The sequence below is a fragment of the Sciurus carolinensis genome, chromosome 8, assembly GCF_902686445.1.
Source record: "Sciurus carolinensis chromosome 8, mSciCar1.2, whole genome shotgun sequence".
NCBI lineage: Eukaryota > Metazoa > Chordata > Mammalia > Rodentia > Sciuridae > Sciurus > Sciurus carolinensis.
In genome coordinates, this window is record NC_062220.1 from 102,082,408 (window position 1) to 102,091,083 (window position 8,676).

The following is an 8,676-nucleotide window of genomic DNA, read 5'->3' on the forward strand; positions in this document are numbered from 1 at the left end:
ACACTTGGACTCGGAGTGACTGCCTAGGGCTACGGGCGGTTGGTGGGAGGAGGAAACACGAAGTGAGTTGCTTGGACTCCTAGTGACTGCGTCGGAACACCGGGCGACTGTCCAGAGGAAGAGGCATGTGGCGGGTTGCTGGGACTTGGAGCGACTGTACGGGGCTCCAGGTGGCTTCTCAGAGGAGGGGCCACATAGCCAGGCGATTTGGTGCAGAGCAGGGTCCCAGGACCTAGGTGGCTTCTTGGTGGAAGAGCCCCACAGAGACACGCTTAGGGTGGAGTGAAGTTTCCAGGACTGTGGGCAGATTCTCTGAGGAGAGGCAGCCTAAGGAGACTCGTCTGCAAAGGGTGAGGCTCCCAGGCCCAGGAGGTAGGTCCGGGCCCCTGGGAACGTTGCAGAGGAAGGCAGCCCACCCCGGGTGGTAGTTGTAGATTGAGGGGAACCTCTAGGAGGGGAACTGACCAGCGAGACCTCCCCACCGGGTGAGTCTTCCCTGCTGGGTGAGGTTTTCCCACAAGGACGGTAAAACCAGAGACACAGGCCCAATCAGGCCTTGCCTCAGCCCGCAGCCTAGTTCCCCTTTGGATGACCATTGGTCAACAAGTGGAGGCACCTCTGCCCATTATCAGGGAATATACCCCACCTGAAGGTCACCACCCCTAGAGAGGCAGCTTTCTTGTGGAGCACTGCATTATCAACTTCCTCCAAGAATTCAGGCTACTGAAGGATAAGAGGGGATATACTAGAAATCTTCAGGGACATTATAAGTCAATAGAGGAAATCTGCAATATCTTAGCGATCCACTGATTCCTGAACAATATGAGAAAACAAGGGAAGAAAATGCCCCAAACAAATCTGGATGTTACATCAATAAAATCCAATGACAGCATGGCAGAAGAAATGACAGAAAGGGAGTTCAGAATGTACATAATTAAAATGATCAGGGAAGCAAATGATGAGATGAAAGAGCAAATGCAGGCATTGAATGATGAGATGAAAGAGAAAATGCAGGCATTAAATGATCACACCAATCGACAGTTAAAAGAACAAATACAGGAAGCAAAAGACCATTTCAATAAAGAGTTAGAGATATTGAAAAAAAAAACAAACAGAAATCCTTGAAATGAAGGAAACAATAAACCAAATTAAGAACTCCATAGAAAGCATAACCAATAGGATAGAACACCTGGAAGACAGAACCTCAGATATTGAAGACAAAATATTTAACCTTGAAAACAAAGTTGAACAAACAGACAAGATGGTAAGAAATCATGAACAGAATCTCCAAGAACTATGGGATATCATGAAAAGGCCAAATTTAAGAATTATTGGGATTGAGGAAGGCTTAGAGAAACAAACCAAAGGAATGAACAATCTATTCAATGAAATAATATCAGAAAATTTCCCAAATCTGAAGAATGAAATGGAAAATCAAGTTCAAGAGGCTTATAGGACTCCAAATACACAAAATTACAACAGACCCTCACCAAGGCACATTATAATGAAAATACCTAACATACAAAATAAAGACAGAATTTTAAAGGTTGTGAGAGAAAAGAATCAAATTACATTCAGGGGGAAACCAATACGGATATCAGCAGATTTTTCAATCCAGACCCTAAAAGCTAGAAGGACCTGGAACAACATTTTTCAAGCCCTGAAAGAAAATGGATGCCAACCAAGAATCTTATACCCAGCAAAACTTACCTTCAAATTTGACGATGAAATAAAATCATTCCATGATAAACAAAAGCTAAAAGAATTTACAAAAAGAAAGCCAGCATTACAGAACATTCTCAGCAAAATATTCCATGAGGAAGAGATGAAAAACAAAGAAGCAAATCAGCAAAGGGAGGAATTATCCTAAAGGAATTGTCAAATAAAGGAAGAACCAAGTCGTGTCAAAAAAAAATAAATAAATAAATAAAATTTTAAAAATGAACCAAATGACCAGGAATACAAATCATATCTCAATAATAACCCTGAATGTTAATGGCCTGACTTCATCAATCAAAAGACATAGACTGGCAGATTGGATTAAAAAGAAAGATCCAACAATATGTTGCCTGCAAGAGACTCACCTCCTAGAAAGAGATACCCATAGACTAAAGGTTAAAGGATGGGGAAAAACATACCATGCACATGGATTCAGCAAAAAAGCTGGAGTATCCATCCTCATTTCAGATAATGTGGACTTCAAGCCAAAGTTAGTCAGAAGGGATAAAAAAGGACATTTCATAATGCTTAAGGGAAGCATAAATCAGCAAGATGTAACAATCATAAACATCTATGCCCCAAACAGTGGCTCATCCATGTATGTCAAACAAATCCTTCTCAATTTCAGAAACCAGATAGACCATAACACAATAATACTAGGTGATTTTAACATGCCTCTCTCACCACTGGACAGATCTTCCAAACAAAAATTGAACAAAGAAACCATAGATCTCAATAACACAATCAATAATTTAGACTTAACAGACATTTATAGAATATACCATCCAACGAAGAGTGAATACACTTTCTTCTCAGCAGCACATGGATCCTTCTCTAAAATAGACCATATATTATACCACAAAGCTAATGTTAGCAAATACAAGAAGATAGAGACACTACCTTGTATTCTATCAGATCATAATGGATTGAAGTTAGAAATAAATGAAAGAGTAAAAAACAGAAACTACTCCAACACCTGGAGATTAAACAATATGCTATTATATGATGAATGGATAACAGAAGATATTAGGAAGGAAATTAAAAAATTCTTAGAGGTCAATGAGAACAAAGAAACATCATATCAAAATCTCTGGGACACTATGAAAGTAGTACTTAGAGGAAAATTTATTTCATGGAGCGCATTTAATAAAAGAAGTAAAACTCAACAAATAAACGACCTAACACTACAGCTCAAAGCCCTAGAAAAAGAAGAACAGACCAACACCAAAAGTAGTAGAAGACAGGAAATAGTTAAACTCAGAGCTGAAATCAACGAAATTGAAACAAAAGAAACAATACAAAAAATTGACAAAATAAATAGTTGGTTCTTCGAAAAAATAAACAAAATTGATAAACCTTTAGCCACACTAACAAAGAGAAGACAAGAGAAAACCCAAATCACTAAAATTCAGAATGAACAAGGAAATATCACAACAGACACGAGTGAAATACAAAACATAATTAGAAGCTATTTTGAAAATCTATTCTCCAACAAAATAGAAAATTTTGAAGACATCAACAGGTTTCTAGAGACATATGAATTGCCTAAACTGAACGAGGAGGACATACACAAATTAAATAGACCAATTTCAAGTAATGAAATAGAAGAAGTCATCAAAAGCCTACCAACAAAGAAAAGTCCAGGACCAGATGGGCTCTCAGCCGAGTTCTACAAAACCTTTAAAGAAGAGCTCATTCCAATACTTCTCAAAGTATTCCATAAAATAGAAGAGGAGGGAACCCTCCCAAACTCATTCTATGAAGCCAATATTACCCTGATACCTAAACCAGACAGAGACACATCGAGGAAAGAAAACTTCAGACCAATATCCTTAATGAATATCGACGCAAAAATTCTCAAAAAAATTTTAGCAAATCGCATACAAAAACATATTAAAAAGATAGTGCACCATGATCAAGTGGGTTTCATTGCAGGGATGCAAGGTTGGTTCAACATCAGGAAATCAATAAATGTAATTCACCATATCAATAGACTTAGTCAAGAATCACATGATTATTTCAATAGATGCAGAAAAAGCATTTGATAAAATACAGCATCCCTTCATGCTCAAAACACTAGAAAAAATAGGGATAGTGGGAACATTCCTTAACATTGTAAAGGCCATCTATGCTAAGCCCATGGCTAATATCATTCTAAATGGTGAAAAACTGAAAGCATTCCCCCTAAAAACTGGAACAAGTCAGGGATGCCCTCTTTCACCACTTCTATTCAATATTGTCCTTGAAACACTAGCCAGAGCAATTAGATAGACCAAAGAAATTAAAGGAATATGAATAGGAAAAGAAGAACTCAAACTATCCCTATTTGCTGATGATATGATTATATCCTTAGAGGAATCAGGAAATTCCAACAGAAAACTTTTACAACTCATAAGTGAATTCAGTAAAGTAGTGGGATATAAGATCAATGCACATAAATCTAATGCATTTTTATACATAAGTGATGAATCTTCAGAAAGAGAAATTAGGAAAACTACCCCATTCACAATAGCATCGAAAAAAATAAAATACTTGGGAATCAATCTCACAAAAGAGGTGAAAGACCTCTACAATGAGAACTACAGAACACTAAAGAAAGAAATTAAAGAAAACCTTAGAAGATAGAAAGATCTCCCATGTTCTTGGATAGGCAGAATTAATCTTGTCAAAATGGCCATACTACCAAAAGTGCTATACAGATTCAATGCAATTCCAATTAAAATCCCAATGACGTACCTTACAGAAATAGAGCAAGCAATTATGAAATTCATCTGGAAGGATAAGAAACCCAGAATAGCTAAAGCAATCCTTAGCAGAAAGAGTGAAGCAGGAGGTATCGCAATACCAGATCTTCAACTCTACTACAAAGCAATAGTAATAAAAACGTCATGGTATTGGTACCAAAATAGAAAGGTAGATCAATGGTACAGAATAGAGGACACGGACACAAACCCATATAAATACAATTTTCTCATACTAGACAAAGGGGCCAAAAATATGCAATGGAGAAAAGATAGCCTCTTCAACAAATGGTGCTGGGAGAATTGGAAATCCATATGCAACAGAATGAAACTAAACCCATATCTCTCACCATGCACGAAACTAAACTCAAAATGAATTAAGGACCTCGGAAACAGACCAGAGACTTTGCATCTTATAGAAGAAAAAGTAGGTCCAGATCTTCAACATATCGGCTTAGGACCAGAGTTCCTCAACAGGACTCCCATAGCACAAGAAATAAAAGCAAGAATCAATTACTGGGATAGATTCAAACTAAAAAGCTTTCTCTCAGCAAAGGAAACTATTAGCAATGTGAAGAAAGAGCCTACAGAGTGGGAGAAAATCTTTGCCAATCATACTTCAGATAGAGCACTAATCTCTAGAATCTATAAAGAACTCAAAAAACTCTACACCAAGAATGCAAAGAATCCAATCGACAAATGGGCTAAGGAAATGAATAGACACTTCACAGAAGAAGATCTACAAGCAATCAACAAACATATGGAAAAATGTTCAACATCTCTAGTAATAAGAGAAATGCAAATCAAAACCACCCTAAGATTCCATCTCACCCCAATTAGAATGGCGATTATCAAGAATACAAGCAACAACAGGTGTTGGCGAGGATGTGGGGAGAAAGGTACACTCATACATTGCTGGTGGGGCTGCAAATTAGTGCAGCCACTCTGCACAGCAGTGTGGAGATTCCTTAGAAAACTTGGAATGGAACCACCATTTGACCCAGCTATCCCACTCCTTGGCCTGTACCCAAAGGACTTAAAATCAGCATACTGCAGAGATACAGCCACATCAATGTTCATAGCTGCTCAATTCACAATAGCCAGATTGTGGAACCAACCTAGATGTCCCTCAATTGATGAATGGATAAAGAGACTGTGGCATATATATACAATGGAATATTACTCAGCCATAAAGAATGATAAAATTATGGCATTTGCAGGCAAATGGATGAAATTGGAGAATATCATGCTAAGTGAGATAAGCCAATCTCAAGAAACCAAAGGACGAATGATATTGCTGATAAGTGTATGAAGACACATAATGGGGGGTGGGAGGGGTTAGTGTTAGGGTTAGAGTTAGGGTTAGGGAGGGGGGCAAGAATGGAGGAAGGAAGGACTGTACAGAAGGAAAAGAGGGGTGGGGGGGTGGGGCGAAGGGAAAAAATAACAGAATGAATCAAACAACATTACCCTATGTAAATTTATGATTACACAAATGGTATGCCTTTACGCCATGTACAGAGAAACAACATGTATCCCATTTGTTTACAATAAAAAAAGGGAAAAAATATGCTAATTCAGCAAAGTTGCAAAATACAAACATCACTAAAAATCAGTTTTCTTTTTATACAATAGCAACAAATTACCCTCCCCCCCAAAAAAAGAAATTAAGAAAAAAACTCCATTGCATAGTATTGAAGAGCATAAAATACTTAGGAATAAACTTAATCAAGAGATTAAAGCCTTGTACACTGAAAACTACAAAACATTGCTAATAGAAATTATAGAAGACTTAAATAAATGGAAGGTAATCTGTGTTCATTGTTTAAAAGAGGAGATTGTTGAGATGATACCCAAAGTGATGTACAGAATCTAGGCAATCCCTACAAAAATTCCAATATCTTTATTTTATTTATTTTTATATGGTACTGAGGATAGAATCTAGTGCTAGGCAAGCACTCTACCACTGAGCTACAACCCAGGCCCCCAATGGTGCTTTTTTGCAGAATGGAAAAAGCCATCCCTCAGTCCACATAAAATCTTAAATGACCCTGAATATTTTAAAAACTCTTGAAAAGGAAAACAAAGTCAGAGGATTTACAAGTCCCAATTTCAAACTTACTACAGAGTTTCAGTAACCAAAAGAGTGCAATAGATGTTGACATAATGACAGGCCAATGAAATAGAGAGTTCAGAAGTAAATTCTCCCATGTATGATCATTTGATTATTTTCCAGCAGTGGGGATTGAATGAAGAGTTGCTCTACTACTACAGCAAAACAGAGGGGATTCATATAAAGACGGTGGACACCACACCTATATGGGGTCTCAATCTAGATTATTCCCATAGTCCTTTAGACTATACAGAGTTGTCAAGTGAAGAAGCGTAATCACAGAGGGTATACACCACATACTCTGCTGTATACAACACAATTGCCAGATCGATGAGAAGGACCCTACTCTCTGGAGACCTACAGGGGAAGCAGAACCCTCAAGGTCTGATGTAATATATATTGTATCAAAATACACCAATCAGCACAAAAGAACTATTAGAGAAACTATATTATAAAATCCACTTGGAAATATATTGAAAAATTTGCAACAACTGGATATGTCAGAACACTTTGACAAGGGAAGACTGTGCCTTAAGAAGACCCACACAGAAGAGTGGAAGAAAAACTCATTCCAACAAATACATAAAGTCCAACACAGGAATTCAAGAAATTTGAAAAAATGAGATAACATAATGTCTCCTAAAGTTCATAATTCACCAGAAACTGATTCCAAAGATATAGAAGTGGATGGAATAGCAGATAAAGAATTCAGAATAGTGATTATAAAAATGATCAATAAATTCCAAGAGAACACAGAAAAACAATTGACTATATTAAGGAAATAGAGGTAGTGAAAAAGAACCAAACAAAAATCTTGGAAATGAAAGACACAATAAATCAAATAAAATGTTCAGTTGAAAGTCTCTCTAATAAATTAGGTTATGCTTAAGACAATCTCAAAGCTAGAAGACAAAGTGATCTACTTTGGACATTCAGGCAGTATTAAAGAAAATAAGAGTCTGATGTGGTGGCACATGCCTGTAATCCTAGCTACTCAGGATGCTGAGGCAGGAGAATCATATGTTTGAGGCCAGCCTTGACAACTCAGCAAGACCCTAAGCAACTTAGAGAGACCCTGTCTCAAAAGGGGGGTGACTGGGGTAAAGTGCTCAGTGGTAAAGTGCCTCTGGTTTCAATCACCAGTCCAAAAAAATAAAAAATTAAGAAAGAAAAGAAAAAAATAAGTAGCCATGACCAGAATATACAGGAACTCTTGGAAAATATTAAGAAACCAAATTTAAGAACTGTTGGAATAAAAGAAGGTTGTGAGTTGCAGACTAATGGCAAGGATAAACTCTTCAGAAAAATAAAAACAGAAAAATTTCCAAAACTTAAAATGAGATAAGCATTCAGATATGGGAGGCATTCAGAACCCAAAATAGATAACATAAAAAAAATCTCTCCATGATACATTATAATTGTTAACATACAGAACAAAGATAGAATTTTTAAGGTTTCAAGACAAAAGCATCAGGTCACATTTAGAGGCAAGTCAATCAGAATTACTTGTGATTTCTCAGCACAAACCTGAAAATCAAGAAGGGCTTGTAATGATGTGTTCCAAGCCCTGAAAGAAAATAACTGTCTACTGAGATTGCAGAGTTATCCTTCAGATTGAAGAATAAATACAAACCTCATAAGATAAGCAGAAATCAAAAGAATTGATGACCATTAAGCATCATAGAAAATACTTAAGAAAATACTACACACAGAAGAAATAAAAAACAAAACACAGAGCTTGTGAATGGATAAATCTCATTTGAAGAGTAGCTAAGCAAAGGAGAAACAAGACCATATTAAACATTAGAAATAAATCAAAATGACAGAAATAAACATCTCTCTATAACAGCATCAAATATAAATGATCTGGCTTATTGAAAGACACAGTAACCCAATGATTCATTATTTGCAAGAGAGTCATCTTAAAGGCAAAGACAGTCATAGGCCAAAAGCAAAAGGATTAAAATTGATATATCATGCAAATGGAGCCTGAAAACAAGCATAAGTAGGTATTCTCATGTTTGACAAAGCAGACCTCAAGCCAAAGTTAATCAGAAGAGACAAGGAAGGTCAAAGAAGGAAACAATCCAACAAGAAGATATA